The following is a 20,793-nucleotide window of genomic DNA, read 5'->3' as shown; positions in this document are numbered from 1 at the left end:
AATTGTGTTAATCTAGGTAGGAATTGAGCTGTGTTTAAAGTTTGCTGTAGCTACAGGTGCCAGAGGCTTCAAATTCCTTTAGTGCCATTGTTTTGCCTTTGAACATCCCTGAATTCTCTTGCTAAGAGTCTGTGTCTCACAGTTCTTGCTGCTGTAATCCACTTACACTGGAGTGCTGTGGTATAGTGATATGCTGCAGGAGAGGAAGCACATCTGTAATCTTCCCTGTCATTTAGTCAACTTGTGTCTCATGGCTGTGGTCTTCATAAGTGCTTCTCCAGTGGAGTAGCCTTTTTTTCCCACCTGCTTCCTACTCCATCCCCTGAAGGAAGTATTCCATTTCATTTCCTTGAGGCCCTGATCCTTGGTGAATATGATTCTTCTCCCTTAGGTGAGACAGGAAGGCTAGAGGTGGATGGAGTGGGAGGAATTGCCTTCCTCCGATTGGAATAAATCTTGGGCTAAGTTCTTTCCCATGCAGAGTGGGGCTTTATTACAGAGAAGGCTCAGTTTATTTTATAATGATTATTCTTCCTCTTTCCTGCCAAATCCACAAGATGATCTTTATCAGATATTTGTTGTAGGAACTTGGTGGGACTTCTAGAGGTAAAGCCCATGAAAGAGTGCAGTCCCATAGGAATTCCTCACTGTCACTCATCCACATCCTGCCTCCAGCAATTTGTCAAAATTACAAAATTATGGCTCCAGTGGCTTTTGCTTGAGGCAAGCAAATCTCATCTGTGCCTCTCTGGATGCACCTGCCACTCTAGCTTTGGGGGTAGTGCTTAGTCCTGTGACCTCTGTTCTCTAATGAGTACAAGTCATTAACTTTTTGTTGTTCCAGCTTATTCTCATTGTAAGAATAGGAGTGGTGACATCCAAACTTTTTACATGTTGGAGCTGAAACTGGAACACTATTTTTTTTCTTCCGTTTTATTTGTTTTTCGGCTTGGATAATTTCTGTTGATCTGTCAGTAAGTTTGCTAACTTTTTACTGTGTCATTTTCATTCTTTTAGTCATCCCATTTCAGTTATTGTATTTTTCAGTTCTAAAATTTGGTGGGCAGGGGGTTGGGGTGACTGGGTGACAGGCACTGAGGGGGGCACTTGACGGGATGAGCACTGGGTGTTATGCTATATGTTGCCAAATCGAACTCCAATTAAAAAATATACAAAAAATAAAAAATAAAAAATAAAATTTCCCTTGGATGCTTCTTTATGCCAAAGAAATCCTTCTTTGCTAGGATTTTCCATTTTTTTATTCATTTCAAAAGTGTTGCCATTATATATTGGCAGGTTTTTAAAATAGCTGCTCTGAAGTCTTTGACAGATTATTCTAACATCAGTGTCATCTTAGAGTCAGCATCCGTTGACTGTTTTATCCCAGGTGAGCTGAGATTTTCCTTGGCTCTCTGAATGCCAAGTAATTCTGAATTGTACCTGGACATTTTTAGTGTTACGCTATGGAATTCTTGGTCTTGTTTAATTCCTATGAGACTGTTGATATTTTTGTTTTCTCTAGCAATCAATCTGGTTAAGTTCAGGTGGTAACTCTCCTGTAGGTTGAGATTTTGATGTCAGGCTGTAGCAGTGCTATTAGATCCATCCCACATGTGTGCCACTCAGTAGCCAGTACAGGACATGAGCAGCATCTGTTACTTTATTCTCAAAGTATTGCACATGCTAATCAGAACCAGGTCCATGCATGCAGGGTGGGGTCTGGAGTTCATAAACAATTTTATATGAGTCACTTTCCATGGTGTCTTCCTCTTCATGATCTTTCAAGGAGTTTCTCATACTGAGAACTCCTGAAAAAATAATTACTCATACTTCTGATCAGAAAACTGAGGCTCAGTTACCACGGCAGCTGAGGCTGGCCCTATTAGACAAATCTCTTTGACCAAAGATCTATTGATCAGTGAAGAAAGCTCTTGTCTCTCAAAGTCTTGGCTCTTATACCCACATTGCCACAGGGTTACTTGAAGACTAGGGTGCAAGAGAATGGAGAAAATAATTTGTTAAAAAGAAAGATGGTTCATTTCCCCCACTCTCTCTGAGTGTTAGGAATTCCCTCTCTTGCTATTCAACCCAGATGTGGAGGGTTTCTCCAGAAACTCTGCACCATAGTGCCCACTTTTGTGTTTTGGGCTGCACTGAGGTTATCTGGAGAGAAAAATAATGACCTTTTTAATGGCACTTCAATGCCTGATCTCTTCCCCAACCTGCCTAATACTCTTCGATTTTCAGAGTTCTCAAGCAACTGCTCCATGCATTCTATCCCAGTTTTAGGACTGCACTTAGTGAGAAAAAGAGGGTAATGTGTACTCACTTTTAATGAGAATCAGAATTTACTAAATACTTAGGAGTAGATAGTTCCCAAGCCTCAGTCCCTTTATCTGTAAAGTGGAAATGGCAATAATTTCTGTGCCTAGAGTTTGTGGAATGCAAAAGAGACAAGACATTAATACATTAATTCTCAGAAAATTGTAATGTGTCCAAGAAATATTAGCCGCTGTTATTATTTTTGTTAGTTGTTACTGTTGCAGCAGCAACACTGAGATGACACACTGGATAGCAGTAGAAAGAGGCAATAGAAAGGCAGTGTAATTAATAAATGTGGAAAGAATGAAAAGTCCTCATTATATGTCTCACACTTAAACAGTTCATTTATATATTTTGCTTTAAGTCAGGAAATAGTGAAGCTACATGAACGGTATATCATGCAGCGATATTGTGCTATTCTCCATGCTACGTATACAGATGGACATTTTATTCCTTCCTTCCTGTCTTGGAGAATGATAAAGAGGAAAAAGGCAGCCCCCTGGATCACCTCCTGGATGAAGATATGGAGGTAACGGAGACCAGTATAAAGGTGGGAAAACTGTTATACCCTCTCCTGCCTAATTCACTTCATGCACGAGATAGCTTTATACAGTCATTACCTCTGGTGCAAAATTCATCCATTGTGTCCAGAGTCAACTTTTTAAGATTTTATTTATTTTTGAAAGAGAGAAAGAGCATGAATGGGAGGAGAAGCAGAGGGAGAGGGAGAAGCAGAATTCCCGCTGAGTAGGGAGCCTGATGGGCTCAATTCCAGGACCCTGGGATCATGATCTGAGTCAAAGGTAGACAATTAACCAATTGAGACATCCAGGCGCCCCTAGAGTCAACATTTTTAAGGTAAGAATAATAAATATTTCTTTAGTATTTATGTAGTGTCTTTTTAGGTATTATTTAATATGTTATAGGGCATTGCCAATAAGTTGTAAATGGTGGGTGGTAGTGTCTCGGAAATGAATCTAGATCTTCCACTTCATTCATTTCATTCCTCAGTAAAGAACTGCTCTTTACATGTTTTTTGGATAAAAGTTGGACTTTCCTGGAACATAACTTTGATATACAATGTGGCTTTCTTTACCAAGGCTCTTTGCCATATCCACAGCCTATATATTCCACCTGAGAGTGTCAAAGCAAAAAAGAACAACATCTTCCTACACTTGCCCATCAGCTGAGCTTTGGTGAATTCTTTAGGTGTGGGTGTTATAAGTTAGAATGAATGAGAATTTTTTATTCACACAGAACTGGATTGAAATTCTGGTTCCTCTACTTTCTATGCATTTGAATTTGGGTAAGTTACTTCAACTCTCAGAAATCTCTGGTTCCTCACTTATTAAAGGAAGTAATAATACTTAGCACAAAGGGCTTCTTGAATTATTAAAAATAATATATGTAATATATGTATGCCATGTACATAAGCAAATGTATAGGACACTGAAGGCACTTTGTATAAAATGCAGATACACCATCTATGACCATTTTTTTAGAATGTAGATTATTCCAGCAAATGTTTATAATTTCTTAATCTTTGTGTTTATGACAATCCACCCTAAAATTCACTTTCCAATAGAACATCTCAATGAAAAGCAGGGACTTCTACAATGCTAAAGAGCTCTTCAATGCTTCATTAACCAGGGCAGCTCAGTGTTTGGAAAATAATTGTGACAAGTGGAATTCACTACAAACAGGGGCCTTGTGCCTTCATAAATGTCCATCACTTGGACTAATTTACCTAATAGTAATCTCTGTCCCTGGGCCTGTCCCAAAGAGAGCTGCCAGGGCTTTGGGACTACTCACTGGTGAAGGTTCTATAATATCACATCTTTAAAAAAAAAAAAAAAAGTATCCATGCCCAATGGGGAGCCCAATGTGGGGCTCCAACCCATAACCCCGAGATCAAGACTTGGGCTGAGATCAAAGTTGGACACTTAGGGGCTTTGGGTGGGTCAGTTAAGCATCTGCCTTCGGCTAAGGTCATGATCTCAGGGTCCTGGGATTAAGCCCTACATCAGGCTCCCTGCTCAGTAGGGAGTCTGCTTCTCCCTCTCCCCCTGTGTGCTCACTCGCTCTCTCTCTTTTCTCTCAAGTAAATACATTTTTTTTTATTTTATTTTATTTTATTTTATTTTTTTTAATTTATTTTTTATTGGTGTTCAATTTACTAACATACAGAATAACACCCAGAGCCCGTCACCCATTCACTCCCACCCCCCGCCCTCCTCCCCTTCTACCACCCCTAGTTCGTTTCCCAGAGTTAGCAATCTTTACGTTCTGTCTCCCTTTCTGATATTTCCCAGTAAATAAATTTTTAAAAAAGGAGTTGGACACTTAACCAACTGAGCCACCCAGGTGCTCCTGCAGTGCCATATCTTGATCTTGCTTCGTAAAGTGTCTGTGGACCCTTAAGAATGAAGACTATAAAACCAGCTACTGTATACAGGATGAGCACTTACCACATATCAGGACTCTGCTAGGCACTCAGCTGACATTGTTTCAAATAATCCACCTGACACTTCTAGATGCTGAACCACTTTACAAGTGAGAAACCTGATGTTTAGAACCTTTAAACAACTTACCCATGGGCATGCAATTAATGCACTGCAAAGCAGGAATTCAAACCCAAACCCAACTCCTACTAGCTGTAAAACCCATGCCCTTAACCACCACGCCAGCTAGAGATTCCTCATTTTCTTGCAAGTTGAGTCTCACTAATCAAAACAGAACATTTTGGACCTATGAGGCATTGGTTATATTAGATCCTTTTGTTTTTAACAACAGTTATGGACCGAAGTTAGTTTTTTTAGGCACAATAGAGACCAAAATCCATTTCAACTCCAAAGAGGTTTTCAAATTCTTTTGCTGCACTTGAATTTCGCTGAATTAAACAAAGGGGCATTGACCTTGAACTGATTTTTCTTTTCTTAGAATGTTTCTAACAGTATTTGTCTCAATGAAATCTTCACAACGCAAAGAAAAGAAGCAAAGAATCTGACTCCTGCTATTTAAAGACCTGAGGACAGTTCATCCAAAGTATTCTTGGAAGACGACACAATTAGAAAAACTGAATTAACACTTTCCATTTAAACATCCCTTTACAATACACGTAACACTTCCAGAACTGGTAAGAGTAGGGTATGGAATATATTACATAGTCTCTTCTAAGAGATTAAGTGACTTGCCAAGATCACATAACTCTAGGTGGTGAATCAGAACTGGAACCTGATTCTTCTGAATTGAGGTCCAATTTTCTCTAAGGAGAACAAGCAGAAGTGATATTTCCAGGATTGTTAATTTAAGTAGAAATGGTGACTACTGGAGATGTTCTGTGCTAGAAAACATACATTTTAGTTAAAATTTGATGTTTTCTATTTACTGGTTAAGATATTAAATAGTATCCCTTATTATCGTTATATAATTACAGGATTGTGGTATTATGATCATTTTGTAATTTGTTACAAAAGGGTGACTTGTTCATGGAATGATAAAAATGAGTACCAAATTTCAGATTATGGTCATTGTCATTTTAATGGATGTCCTTGGCCACATTTAGGACTGATGCAAGATGTCTTTCACAATATCAATTATATGACACTTTCTTAAAACTTCGGCTTCAGTCCATTATGGCCTATTTTGGAGGGAAATACGTAGCACATGTTATATTAGGTCCTCATTTCCTATTTTGAGAAAGAAAAGAATCATTTAATATGAATGTGAGCTTTTTATGTACATAAAATGGTTAAGAGAATTATGTTGAGTGATGGAACATAGCACTTAAAGATTTACACACTTCAAAGAGAAATGCATTAGACATGTTAATATGCCTAAATGCACAAAAGGAATTTAAATATGACAATTAATTTATCACCTGTTGACAAATAACATTTTCTACTTAATGTTAGAGGAAAAAATATTTTTCATGAAGTGGCCAGTTCTAATAAACATGCCAAATGTGCCTATAAATAAAAGGTGATAATGTTAGTCAGCATCTTATAAACTCTCTGAATTCAATCTACTCTAAGTGATGTGAGTGCTAAAGAGAAGGGTAATAAGAACACAACGACAGAAGGAAGAGCTACAGCTAACTTAAGAGGAGGATGTTCCAGGTCCAAAGACAAAGGCATACGTGTTTTGGCTCACCTGCTTTGCTTTCCTAAAGCTGCAATTAATTTTCAAGAGGAAGTTACAAAACATATTTGAGCATTCTCAGGTAGAGACCTAAAATTCCCAGGGTTTCTTAACAAGTGGGGATAAAGGGTTTGTTTAGTAGAAGCATTTTCCTTTTAAGAGAAAGTTTATGTTTTGACTACTAAGTATAACTTCAAAACAATCTACATATTTGAAAGCATAGATTATTATTAGCTTTTTGCTAGTGGGTGTCTAATAAATCTAATGAATAAATCAATAAAATTGGTTCCTGGACTATTTTTCTTTTTAAAACAAATATTAATGATTCTCCATATCATGTTATGATCATTATGACTAAGTGTACAATGAACAAATCATTGTGAAATGGAGTTCCCAGAAAAAGAAGGGGGAGAATGAATGATTATTTTAATGTGAGCAGACTACTTATTTCTCAACATTAAGTTCATTATATTTTCTTTTTAAACTTATTCAGAGAAAACCCAGCTCTTCTCTCCTCAATACCATGAAGCTGAAGAGGGAAAAGATGGGTTTTCTCTGAATAACTTTTTCTTCTTCAGTTTCAGAGTATTGACTTAAAAAGCAAAAGTTTCTTTGTCATATACAATGTTTGCCAGGATTTACCTGGATTTTTTAAAACAAAAATTTCTGTTACCTAGCATCCTTTTTGTATCCATAAGACAAGGATAATTGATGTTTCATGATCTTAAAGTGGAAAAAGATTCTTATAAAACATTAAATCAGGAATAGATTATGGTAGATATCATTTTAGAGCTAAGCACACTGTATCATAATTTGAAAATTACCTGAGTTTTGTATACATATTAATATTATTTTTCTGAACAATTGTTGCATCAAGCATGCAAGTAACAGAACTTGAGCTCTTCAACAAAATGGTCATATCTGACGTGAGCCTATCTGGCAAATCTGATAGACTTGATTTGGGATTCTGGTTCTGCTTCTTATTAGTCATGTGACCTTGAACAAGTGATTGCTTCAGTTTCCTCATGTGTAAAATGGTATTGCATTAGTACCCATTCTATAGGATTGTCATAAGGGTAGCATGTGGGCAGAACATTTAGCACAAGATACATACTCCAGGAGAGTAATTAATTAATTACATTGGGTTTACTACTATGGGAAAATGAGAAAATAGGTAATCATGTGTATAGTCAGGGCAAAGCTGAGTGAAAATATTCTCAGATGGGCTCAACACAGGGAAAGTCACTCTGAATTAAATACTCCATCAGGAAGGAAGGAAGGAAGGAAGGAAGGAAGGAAGGAAGGAAGGAAGGAAGGAAGGAAGGGAGGGAGGGAGGGAAAGGAGGAGGGAGGGAGGGAAAGGAGGAGGGAGGGAGAGAATCAGGGAGGAAAAGAAATGCCCTGACCTTACCCTAAAATAAGTAAAAAACAATGGTTACTCTGAGCAAGAAGATAAATTTCCCTCTTCACATAGTACTAAAGAAAGTGAGCATTTCATATAAACCAGTGGTTTGTGATGAGTTAAAAAAAAAAGAACGAAAAGAAAAGAAAAGAAGAAAAGAAAAGAAAAGAAAAGAAAAGAAAAGAAAAGAAAAGAAAAGAAAAGAAAAGAAAATGCTCAATCCCCAATTCACCTAGAGTTGCCAAGGTCACTGCAGCATCTGAGGAGGAGAGCATGTGGGATGCAGAGAGAAGCAGGCAAGCACTATGGATTCAGGCCCAAAGCATCACTCACAGAAGACACAACTGCAGAGAGACCTTCTCCCACTCTGGCTTCAGGCTGTTAAGTGAGCAGAAATGCAAGAACCACTGTCACTGTAGCTTTTCACTAGCTTGTTTATTTACCCATCAAGAACCATAAGGACCTTTACTGCATAAAATGCCAAGTGTGGTGGTAATTGACATCAAACGATCCATGTCTACCAACAAATAAAAGACTAAAGTAATAAACATAGAGAGATGAGTGTTTAATGACCTTCAACAAATTTTTATTGTAAGATCCATAACAGTTAACTATATACACTGACATCTCTGGCCTGGAGCAGTCTCCGTTTTCAAAGTCAGAGGAAGAGGCCCAAATCCTGCCTTGCTACAGTGGCTCATGAAAACTGGCTTGAATGTGTTAGCCTGGAATGGGTTTGCCAGAATTTCTAAGCCCCTGAGGCTTCCACTATATCCATAAAATTAAAATTCTCCACCTTGAGTACGACCTCCCCACCCTACCTCCACCTCCCATATACATTCCTTTAACTTTTTCATAGCTGAATAAAAAATAGGAGTCATCAGATACTTTTCCTTTTTTTTTTTTTTTAGGATTTTATTTATTTATTTATTCATGTGAGAGAGAGAGAGAGAGGCAGGCAGAGACACAGGTAGAGGGAGAAGCAGGCTCCATGCAGGGAGCCTGATGTAGGACTCAATCCCAGGTCTCCAGGATCAGGCTCTGGGCTGAAGGCAGTGCTAAACCGCTGAGCCACCCAGGCTGCCCATCATCAGATACTTTTCAACTATTTCTTCTCCAAATCAAGGCATCCAGAGGAAGCATAATAAATACTGTCATTCAAGATACTCCTGGATTTCCATAATCCCCAATCACTGGCTTTAACTTAGCCCTGAGAACACTTGGCTACAATCTGAACTGAATGGCCATTTTGTTGGTGTTAAGTGACAAACTCAGAATGTTTCCTTGTACATAGTATTTTAGTTGTAAACAGAGCATAAATAAAAACAGGAGAAAGCAATAATGGTCCCTCTGTTGAACATCAGAAGTTATGAAATCACCACAGCACAAAGCTAGAAAGGCTGCAAAATTACATTAATTTCCTTTTAAACCTACTGTTTAGTCTTCTTTAGGTGCTGTATGGCTGCATTTAGGTCCATGATCTATGGGCTAGGGCTCAATTTCATGGCTGGAGTCTGACTCTTCACATAGGGACAGGGATGCAGTTTCAAGAACTCATCCAGAACCTAAGGTTCATGGGAATCCCTCTGTTTCTCATCATGACCAAGAGCCAAACTATGCCCAAGACAAACCTAACATAACACACACTGAGTCTCCTAGTGAGTGGGGGCTCTGAGGGAAGAGGTTATTTTTTTCCCCTCTTTGGTGTTGCTCTATAGTAAGTACTCAATAAATGTTCACTAAACTCAAATCTGTGATAATTCTTTGAGAGACTAAATAGAAAAATGGTGATAGTTATTTCCTTCACAGTTTTCAAAATACTAATTAGCTTAGTATGTTAATTTTTTTTAAAAAAAAGGATTTCAGTGATTATGAATTCATGTGACAATAACAGTAAGGACTGCTAGAGGAGTATCGGTTTAGAGGAAAAGATAAAAGTATCTTTGCATCTCAAAATCTCTAGTATCACTTTTATAATAATGTAGGCTTTGAGCTTAAACATGACCCAATTTCTTGTGGTTTACTGGCTTCTGTAATTCAAGGAGGGATCTCTCCAAAAGTTGGATAAAGCTTAAGTAGAAGCTCAGCATCATGGACATTCTATTCTTTTGTCTGCCCAGAACAAAATGCTTCTCTAGGAAATGCTCCTAATATGTGTTTCAAAATACAGTGGCTTATATTCTAATAGATCTTACCTCCCACTTAACATTGATCTAGGACCAGACACCCAATCAACTCTGGGCCTGACATCAAGAAGCCTTCAAGCCATTCTGACTCATTTGGAGGATGACACTTACACCAAATCGGTCAAACTGTCAAGGCTATTTTTCTCCTGAGATAAGAGAACAAGTTTCAGTGCCTCTTTGCCTCTCTGGTAGTGAAATTAAAAATGGAAGTCTAATAGTTGCAGGCTAACATGTCCAAATCACGTAAAGATGCTGCTGTTCAGTAAAAAAGGATGATATTGACATGTAGCAAGAACCAGAGCAGAACCAGGAATGGAGACAGAAGGTGCTGGTGGCATCCCAGCCTCTGGTTCCAGTTATCTACTTCCCTATAATTGATTACATTATATTCCCACTGTAGAGATATAACAGAAACTCAAGAGCTTCAAGAGCTTAGATAATAGCAAAAGTGGTAAAATAAGAAGAGATAGGTTTGTATATTTATTAGCTTTGTTCTTAATAGATTAAATTGCAAGTATATATAATTTTTAGTGATAGCTCTGTTTAATAATCAGCTTGCAAAATTCCTGATAATTTAGCCACTGGGGGATCCCTGGGTGGCTCAGCAGTTTAGCACCTGCCTTTGGCCCAGGGCGTGGTCCGGGAGTCCTGGATCAAGTCCCACGTCAGGCTCCCTGCATGGAGCCTGCTTTTCCCTCTGCCTGTGTCTCTGCCTCTCTCTCTCCCTCTCTCTGTCTCTCTGTCTCTCATGAATAAATAAAATCTTTAAAAAAAAATTAGCCATTGGGTCTGGTACAAGATGTATAGTATAAGCACACACCTGGAGCATGGTAACCTTTTACTTGAGTGTTTTTTTTATACTAAAGTTTTAAATTTTTATATAATTAGATCTATCAAAACTTTGTGCCTTCAGCCTTTGGCATTATATTAAAAATATATCCTCCTATTTGAAAATTATTAAAATATTCATATTTTATTCTAGCACTTTCATCTTTCCACAATAAAATACAAAATAAACCACAAAATCTTTAATTTGTCTGAAATTTATTTGCATGTAAAGTATAAAGTAAAGATCTATACCTTCCCCCCAAATGTTAGCCTGTCAAAATACCTTTTATTTGAATAAACTATTCTCTTCTACCTTTATGATATGCTAAAGTCTGGTGAATACTTGGATCTGTTCTACAGATTGTATTCTGGCCCACTGATTTATCTCTATTTTTTATGGCCAGTAAATTACACTGTTCTAATTAGTGAATCTTTAAAATACATTTTATTTCCTTGAGAACATCTCTCCCATTGCTCTTTTCCATTTTTTTCTGGGCTATTTTTGTGTATTATTATTCCCAATGAATTACATAATCATTTTTGTCAGGTTCCCAAAAAATCCCATTAGGATTTTATTGCATTTGCATTAAATTTTTTACTTTTTCACATTATTGAATGCTTCAAAGAACATAACATTTTGTATCTATATTTATACACTTCTATTTCTATTTACTCAAGGCCTCTTTTTCTTTATTATAGTTCATATATATTTTGTTTTGTTTTGTTTTGTTTTGTTTTTTTAATTTAGGTCTTGCACTCTTACTATTTCTACCAATTTTCTATTTTGCTGTTACTGTTAGTGGAATTTCTCATTTTATTCAATCAGAAATTTTTAGTTAAAAATACAAAAGGTCAATTTAAAAAGCTACTGTTTTGTTTACTTAAAATTGTCCATTTTTCTGTCTCTCCTTCTGATTCTAATAGTCTTTTACTTGACTCGTATCTGCAAATAACAATGTTTTTACTTTATCTCCAATATTTATACATCTTATTTCCTTGCCTTGTCTGATTGCATTGGCTGAGCCTGCCAAACGGTACTGCATAATAATAATAAAAGTAGACATCTTTGTGTTGTTTCTTTCTTTTTTCCCACAAATTTTTCTAGCTTTTGTCTTCAGATACTTTTTATTATTTTAAAGTAGTATCATTGGGGTAGTCCGGGTGGCTCAGCAGTTTAGCGCCACCTTCAGCCCAGGGTGAGATCCTGGAGACCCGGGATTGAGTCCCGCATCGGGCTCCCTGCATGGAGCCTGCTTCTCTTTCTGCCTGTGTTTGTGTCTCTGCCTCTCTCTCTGTCTCTCATGAATAAATAAATAAAATCTCTAAAAAATTAAATAAATAAAGTAGTATAATTAAATCCCATATAAAGATTTTATTAAGATTGAATATTAATTTTTACCAAGTGTTTTTCTGCCTTATGAGATTTATATGTTTTTTTAACGAGTTTTCTAATATTGACCTATCCTTGTATTCCTGAAGCACTTCTTACCCTTAAATCGTTCTTTCAATATTGAATTTACTGTAGTGTAATGACTTTCACAGAACTGATACAAAAAAATATTGATTGATTTACCGATTAACTGACTGGAAAAGGAAAATGAAAGTCACTGATCTTCTCTGTCATTAGGAATTGAAACGGTCATGATTATGTTGTCTTCCTTAGAATAATGAGGAAAACAAGGATCCAAATTAATGAGCTTCAGGAGTGATGAATGCCAAGGATGAAATTCTTTGGATCTCAATTCCTGGGAGAAGATTATCACTGGCTTCTAAAATTTTTATGTCCTGTGACTTGATAAATGTTAAAGCACACTGGATAGGTTAACATCTGAAAAGCAGACCTTCTGTGGGAACCCTTAGGAGATATCACTGTGTCTAAGAAAGTTTAACTGGAAGAACAACTTCAATAGTGAAAATTTCCTCTGGACAGACGGTATCTGCCAAGATACTCCCTTTTGCCCTCCATCCATGGTAAATGGTTTCTCTGCTGCTTCCATGCCTCCAGGAGGGTGACCACCATTTCCTCTCTCAAACCTCCTACCTCCAGGCAGAACTGAGTCCAACCCAAGTAATCTAATATTTAAAGTCTGTAAAGAAATATAGGAGCCTTATCAAGACAACATCCAGCTTTTCACAATCCTGTTGGTCAAGAAACTAACATCTAGCCTCAAATCCTCATATTCTTTCTCTTATAATTAGTGTTTTAAAATTGTCTTGTCAAAATTCTCCCAAAATAATTCTTGGTCTTCCATGTAATCCCCCTCACTAGTATTGAAACTAACTGAGAAGTCACTATACAAAATTCAATTTCCCCAGTTTTCATTCCCTCAGCAAGGCTTTAGTGAGCACCTACTATGTACCAAGTGCCAAAGTAGATACCTTTTAAAGAGGAGTAAGGAGGAGAAAATAAGGAAATATTTAGAATAAAGATGAATCAGACTTGGTTCCTGACGGTGAGAAGTTTGTGGTTTACCTGAGAAGCAAACACTAGAAACATAAAATTATTTCCTAAGGGTACTTTCCACAGATTGTGACTTCAAAATGAGAATCTCACATACGGGAGAATGTTACCTGCAAACACACAATACAAAGCATTTCATGCTATTTGATGTTTATATAGATCATTTTCCAAGAAAATAAAAGTGATTTATATACGTTCCCTCAATATTTACACATCCCCTCAACTGCCAAGGGCCCTGCTTCCCTTCACACACACATAGGGCTTTTATTGACTTCAAAGGGAGCTTGGTGCATAAGGGAGAGACCCACAGAGGCTGAAATGGACACATGCTGCTATTAATCTCAGCACACTTCTCTGAGTTGAGGAGGCAGGAAGTACTGTTGCAGGCCTTTAAAGACAAAGGAATTAGACACAAAGATTAAACAATTTTCTCAGAGCCAAAATGGTTCCTGGGACTTTTGCATAGTGGTAAAATGCTTCAGCTCTGAAGTCAGATTGTTGGGACTTAAATCCTGACCCCAACCCTTATCACTGGTCCAACCTCAAGCAATGAACTTAACCTCTCTGTGGTTTCTTCATTGGTAAGATAGGGATACAAACAATCGCTACCATGTAAGCTTGTCTTGAAGATTAAATGATCAATACATACAAAATATTAGAATACCACACATCACATATTAATCATTTATATGTATCTATAAATATTTTTCTGGCACCAATATTGCAGATTAGCTCCCAGTCATCTGCATAAGAATTAGATTTCAATCACAGACAACCCAGTAATTGAAATCTTAAAGACAGAAGTCACCCCTAAGTCACCCCACTAAATTAGAAATAACAGAACTAGGTCCTAACTAGTTCAGTAAACCTCAGAAAAAATCAGGGTCTCCCGGGGCACCTGGGTGGCTCAGTGGTTGAGTGTCTGCCTTTGACTCAGGTCGTGATCCTGGGGTCCTGAGATTGAGACCCGCATCAGGCTCCCCACAGAGAGCCTGCTTGTCCCTCTGCCTATGTCTCTGCCTCTCTCTCTGTCTCTCATGAATAAATATATAAAATCTTAAAAAAAAAAAATTAGGGTCTCCCTTTGTCCACATTTCCTTACTGTAAGTTCTTTCTTTCCTTTCATTATCCTGGATATCCAAAACCAAAATTTCTTTAGTTGAAATTGCACATTTCCACTGCTGTGTTTCTTCTTCTTCTTTTTTATGGCAAGATCACAAACATGACATAGGGCCTGCAAAGGCTCATTTTGCCCCAGGAAGATTACCTGGCTATTTCCAAAGAGACACTGCATACACATCTTGAGGAAGGAAAGAACATCTCATTCTTATGGCCAAGCTGTAAAAATTTTTTATACTTAAATCAAATCATCAGATCATTCTTCAATTTCAGGTAGTTTCATATGAGATATATTATCTGGTCATGATTGCCAAAAACATCCACACACAAAACAAAACTGGATATGAAAAACCTTGGTCTGTAAAATCTTGCTTCACATCCCAAACAGGCAAGTAGTCATCATGTAGGAATCTATATTATAAATTTATTTCAATATAATATAAGTAAATATAGGGCAGCCTGGGTGGCTCAATGGTTTAGCGCTGCCTTCAGCCTGGGATGTAATCCTGGAGACCTGGAATCGAGTCCCACGTCAGGTTTCCTGCATGGAGCCTGCTTCTCCCTCTGCCTGTGTCTCTGCCTCTCTCTCTCTCTTATGAATAAATAAAATCTTTAAAAAAAATAAGTAAACATAATTTAAAATCCCCCAAATATACTATCTTCTCATCCCCACCACCACCACCCCCTAAATTAACCTCTATTAACTGGAAGCAAAGCTCATCAGCCTTAAGCAAAATTTAGAATTCAACCTTTTTTGAACCATTTATCTTGCCCTTTTACATGGTTACAGATGGGTACAACTGGCCCCTGCCTGTCTGAACTCAACTGGTGTTGAACTCAGGCCCTTAGCCATTAGCATCAGACTAACTCTGAATTAATCTGATGGCCCAAGTCACAAAGACAGTTTAAGCATTAAATCTGTGTGCCTGGCAGCCTGGGTGGCTCAGCGGTGTAGCGCCACCTTCGGCCCAGGACATGATCCTGGAGGCCGGGGATCGAGTCTCACATCAGGCTCCCTGCATGGAGCCTGCTTCTCCCTCTGCCTGTGTCTCTGCGCCCCCCCCCCCCCCCCGTCTCTCTCTCTGTCTGTCTCTCATGAATAAATAAATAAAATCTTAAAAAAATAAAAAATATAAATTTGTGTGCCTGCTTCTTTAGAAACATTTTATTTATTTATTTATTTATTTATTTATTTATTTATTTACTTATTTATTTATTTTCTTTAGAAACATTTTAAATGACATTATCCAGTACAACTACTGGATGAAATGGCATATAATTGATAATATTCTAGGCATCAGTGCTATTAAATTAAGAACACAAAAATTATATTATTTATCTTATTAATTTGCTTAAATGTTGAAGGGCCCTTTGAAATACCTGCTCTGACCCCACTGACCACCCTTGTTTGGGAGCAGCCTGCCTCAGCCTCCAATGTAAGCTCTCAGCATTGATGCTTGTACTATATCATGTCCCTTCAAAACAAGGGAGGACACTGGCCCAAGATGGGCCAATCGTATTTTCTCTCCTGAGAATCTGGGATTGCCTCAGTCAGCCTGGAGAGGATAGGAGTAGAGGAGATGTGAAATCCCCTTTCTGGTCTCTCCCTGACAGGTGTGCAAACAGCATAAAGGGGACTGGAAAACCCAACAAGGGGGACTGCACTGTCAGCAGAACCCGGGATAATATCAGCTTGTTGAAAGAATCACTAGTCTTCCTACAGGAAACAATGGTCTGTGACTGGAGACCTGGCGATGTCACAGGAAGGTGGCCCTGACGTCAGCCTCTCATGAGGCTGTTGAAAACAGGCCAGAGGGTGGGACGGGAGAGAGACACAGCCGGTCACATGCAGGGATGACGTCACCGCGTCAGATGTCCAGAAGGTTGCTCCTTCACCTCCCTGGCTCCTTCTCTGGCGCCACCTTCTGCGCTGAGTATCAGCTTCTCACACACTCTCCCAACATTTAGTCATAAAAAGTGGTGAGTTCACCCCTTTAAGGGATTACCTCTAAATAATTGAAAATGTCACTCCTTTAAAGGGCATTTCCATTTCCACAGGCATTACTCCTGCTCCCATAGTAGTAATACCACTGGTACTAATAGTCCTCCACTAGTAGTAATGATAACTGCTACTGTTTGAAGTTTTCTAAGCTGCCTGCAGGCTCAGCCATCCTCTAGAGACTGCCACTCCCCTCAAATGCTCTCTCCTACCCGGATGTCAGCTCTACCCCAAGCATAGTCTCCAAAAGTCCTCTTGAAATCCCTCACCTTGGATTCACCTCCTTTGTTGACTTTATTCAATTGTCTCTGAATAGGTCCCCTAGGGAGAACTGGGATAGGGAATCACCACCTGGGGATAGAGCTATGGGAAGAGAGAGAAAGTAGAGTAAGAATAAGAACCAAAAACTGATTTCTGGGGAATGCAAAATGTAAGGGATGGTGGGAAAAGAGGAAGAATCAGAAAGAGGAAGAACCAGGAGAAATCACAGGGAAGTCAAGGTGAAAAGATAGCTTTTAGAAACAGGGGATGGGCTGTAGTGCCAGAGACAGAAGAGAGAAGCAGCAGGCAGAGAATGGCAATGGACAGTAGGCCAGCAGCTGAGAGACCTCGGGGCTCCAGCCTTACTCATCTCCAGGCAGGCACAGGACCAAGGTGAGGGCACTGGGGGGGAAGGGACAGTCAGATCAGCCAGCAGGGACACAGAACCCAACAGCGATGAGGAGGCCAGGGACTAAATTGGCCGAATCTAGTCCCAAAGAGTCATCGATATTGAAGTTGCCAAACTGGGAAAAATAAAGTCAATAGCATGTAGAAAATACTCAAAAGACATATTCATCAATGTCACTGTTCTCTCACTACCTGGAAAGGCATAGTTGTAGGCACTTCACACTATCTCAGAGGAGTGCTACTCTGCCTAATATTGATAACAACATCAACATTTTGACCAGGAGAAACCCAGTTACCTGGAATCTTCAGTTAGCCAGAATTTATGATGTTATGCACCTATCCTCCACTTATAAAACGGGAAGGAAATTGTCCCCCAAAATCCAAAACAATACACACATTTTAGATATTCAATCAACAAAGAAATATAGGATCTATACAGATTCAACTCAATCCTGATACCTTTTCTGGCCATATAAAGAACTGGTGTTGGGATAATAACCCTGAAATATAATATTGAACCACTGAAGAAATATTTATGCTAATGTACTTTATTTGACCAAAATTTTATACTTTCAAAAATTCCATTCCACTTTATCTTGTTAACCTTATCAGGCTTAATCAAATCAAATGGAGTAAACTTGGGTAATAGGTAGTCTCACAGCAAGTTTACTTCGGCAATATTAGAGAGAGTCTTGGAAATTCTTTGAGTTGCAGAAATAGAAAATTAAATTACTAATGAAGAAACTAGCCTCATGTGGTCTGAGAAAACATTTTTTTCTTGAAATATTTCATTCCTACACATGACTGTTTTTAAATTATTGAGATACAAAATGAAAAACAGAAGCAATGAGTTTGAGATGCTTTCTTGTATTCCCCTAGACTCAAAAACAACACATTTAAAATGGTTGAAAGTCTCCAACTAGGGTGAAGAGGTCCTACTGAAAAGTTTGTACCCCTTGACTATTTCACTGCACACATCATTAGGGCTCTATCTGAGGGACATGGGAGAAGGAATTAAACCAGTAAATGGAGAGGCCAAAATTATAATTCATTTCTCCTGATTTCCTTTCTTTTTTATTCTATTTATGATATTGTTTTTTTCATCCATAGACTCTATGAACTAATAATAGACTCTTCCACCAGTAAAACTAAGATGTGTAACTCTATCACATCATGTTAATCAATCAAACTTTGCATATATCAAGACTGACCCAAAGATTTGTGTATGTAATAAGGAATTAACATATTCAGCTAGAATGCAGAGTGCCTTTCATGTTCTCTCTCTCTCTCCCTCCCCCGCCTCCACATACCCTCAATCAGCTGTTCTGACTAGGGTGCCTTTGGAAGGTTGTTGGACTGTTGACTGAATGTTGACTGTTGATAGACAGATCCCTCTGGGTGCCCAGTAACAGTTGACTCATTCTCCTTTTCCACTGGCCAAGCCATGTTGTCAAAGGAAAGATGGCCAACTATGAGAAAAGAATTGCTCCAGGAAAGGGCATACGTGCAAAGGGCAGCTGTTTCCCTTCTCTCTCAGGACATCCAGGTGCCATTACTAAATTTCCTGTATGCCGGGCCCTGGAAAAGTTCACTGACCTCGGGCAGGGGGTGGGGAGACAGGGAACACTTTTTCCTTTCAAACCGTCTTTCTTTACTCTTTGTAACCAGAGGATCACCACTCACTATGTTGTCTTATAAATTATTCCTGTAAGATTTATAGCCATTTCTATGCTTCAAGTCAAACATTCTTTTAAGGCCAAACAGAGTAATTTACTGGATTTGTGTCTCTAAACAATCTTATAAATAGTCGCTCTCTAGTTCAAGGTGAATAACAGTCGGTGGCAGGCTAGCATCAAAGAATACTGATTGCAATTCAATTTTATTACCTTTGAGGATTCACCCTGAGGAATAGGGCAGACCGGTCAAAAATCTATAGGCTGATCATTGTGGGTCTGTATTGGAAAATCCTTTCCAAGTAAACACCTCCCCTATAAGGGTTTTTGCCTCCTCTCCTCATTGATAACCGTATATATTTTTTTCTTTCCTGGAGAAACCAAGATGACAGTGTTGCTAATCATACCTGCAGTTATGGCTGAGACAGGCAGTGCAAGTTCTTTCCAGCCTGCTTGCACATAAAGCCTGATCTCTAGGTTGTGCCTGCAAATGCTTTTTCAGATCCTGACATACCCGTAAACACCCTCTATCCTTGACACCACTGCAAATGGAAATGAACACAATTTAATGCCATTACAGCTTCTTCTTCTTGATAATTTCACCTGCTATGTAAAGCTTACATGAGATGCTGGAAAGATTTTCAGGAAACTAGATATTCTATCTGGGCACAATTAACTCTCATAGTTCTAGAAATATACCCATTAGCCTATGATCTTTGCTTTGGCAGGCAGTTCGGTAACACATGGATACCAGTTTCTGCTTATTGACTTACCAAAGGACACATAAACTTCTTAATTTCCCCAGAAATATGTGGAGTACTCCAAAATGTGCCATCGGGTAGAGCTACCCCCGAAAAACTTTGGTAAGGTAGTGGGATAATGTGAGGAATTCTAGAATATGAAACTCAACTGTGCCAGTGATTCTCGCCTAAAGGAACACAACAGAAGTAAACTAAGCTCGCATCTGTTTCTTTTTCTTTCATGTCCTTAAAATCGAGGGTAAAAATTTAACTTCTTGTCAAACGTTCCTTTCTCTCATTATCTCTCTTTTCAAGTCAGAAGCACTTCCGACTTTAGCGCTTCTCCAGGGTCAAACTCTGCGTTCAGTAAACAAGATTTTGCCAAACGTGCATGTGTACTGCCTTAGCAGCTAGATGCTAAGGGAAAACGAAGGGTGAGAAACCGGAAATGAAGTGCAAATGGAATTGTAATGTCTGTTATTGGTGATGTCTGAGAGAGAAACCAAGTCATTACTGTGGGGTGCAAGGGATTTGTGTTAATGTAACAAGTAGGTAAACTTTATTAAAACTACCTTTCAGCTTCCGAAGAATGCTACCACATTAAGGCCAGCTACCTTAATGTTCATCCTGTTATATTGCTGGTTGCTATGGCAATATCCTCCTAGGTATTTGTAAGGTCACAAAAGGAAGAGCTAACCCTCTTACTCCTGGAATAACTAATGTGGTTCTGTTACTTGCTTGATGTAAATGGTCTCAAGTGACAGCCAACTGTACATATAGTCAATTACAACTGCTCAAAGGAAATGATTTGTTGTAACAGCCGCTGTTCAACCTCTGTGACATCAATGTTTCTATGGAAACAGTTGCCTATTGCACTGCTTTGAATTGAGTATTGATCAAACTAGGGCCAACACTATTTCAGAGACTTGCTACTTTACTGTGTGGCAATTTACGATAGGAACTCATAACATCACTGTATATTTCAAGCCCCAAGGAACCAATTTAGCAGACAGTTACAGTAGAATATTAACAGAGGTCAATAATGGAAGTCTGATTATAGTCCTAGGACAATTATTCAATGCTTTTGTTGTCTGCCCTTCCAACATTCTAGTGGCTATTACAGTTTTCAAATAATAATATTCATGCCTGAAGAAAGTGCTATATTCATTCATCTTCTATTTTAAACTTTATTTTTCATTGTTATGTTATCTATCAATAAAACTATTCTGCTATATTAACCAAGCTGTGACCCCT

At 38.4% G+C, this 20,793-nt stretch overlaps 2 long non-coding RNA genes across 9 annotated transcripts in view; both read right to left on the bottom strand.

Moving 5' to 3' along the window:
• The window catches only part of LOC140624410 (uncharacterized), a 373,398-nt gene that overhangs the window by 202,338 nt on the left and 150,267 nt on the right, over positions 1-20,793 (bottom strand). The gene's annotated exons all lie outside the window — the stretch shown is intronic.
• Positions 5,895-19,648, bottom strand: LOC140624173 (uncharacterized). The gene is made up of 3 exons (XR_012023690.1): positions 19,573-19,648; positions 8,097-8,242; positions 5,895-6,011 (listed from the first exon to the last, which is right to left on the bottom strand). It is a non-coding gene; the product is annotated as an uncharacterized lncRNA (long non-coding RNA).

This window comes from Canis lupus, chromosome 34, assembly GCF_048164855.1.
Source record: "Canis lupus baileyi chromosome 34, mCanLup2.hap1, whole genome shotgun sequence".
NCBI lineage: Eukaryota > Metazoa > Chordata > Mammalia > Carnivora > Canidae > Canis > Canis lupus.
The sequence above is the reverse complement of the archived record's forward strand: the minus strand, read 5'-3'. Positions and strand labels throughout refer to the sequence as shown.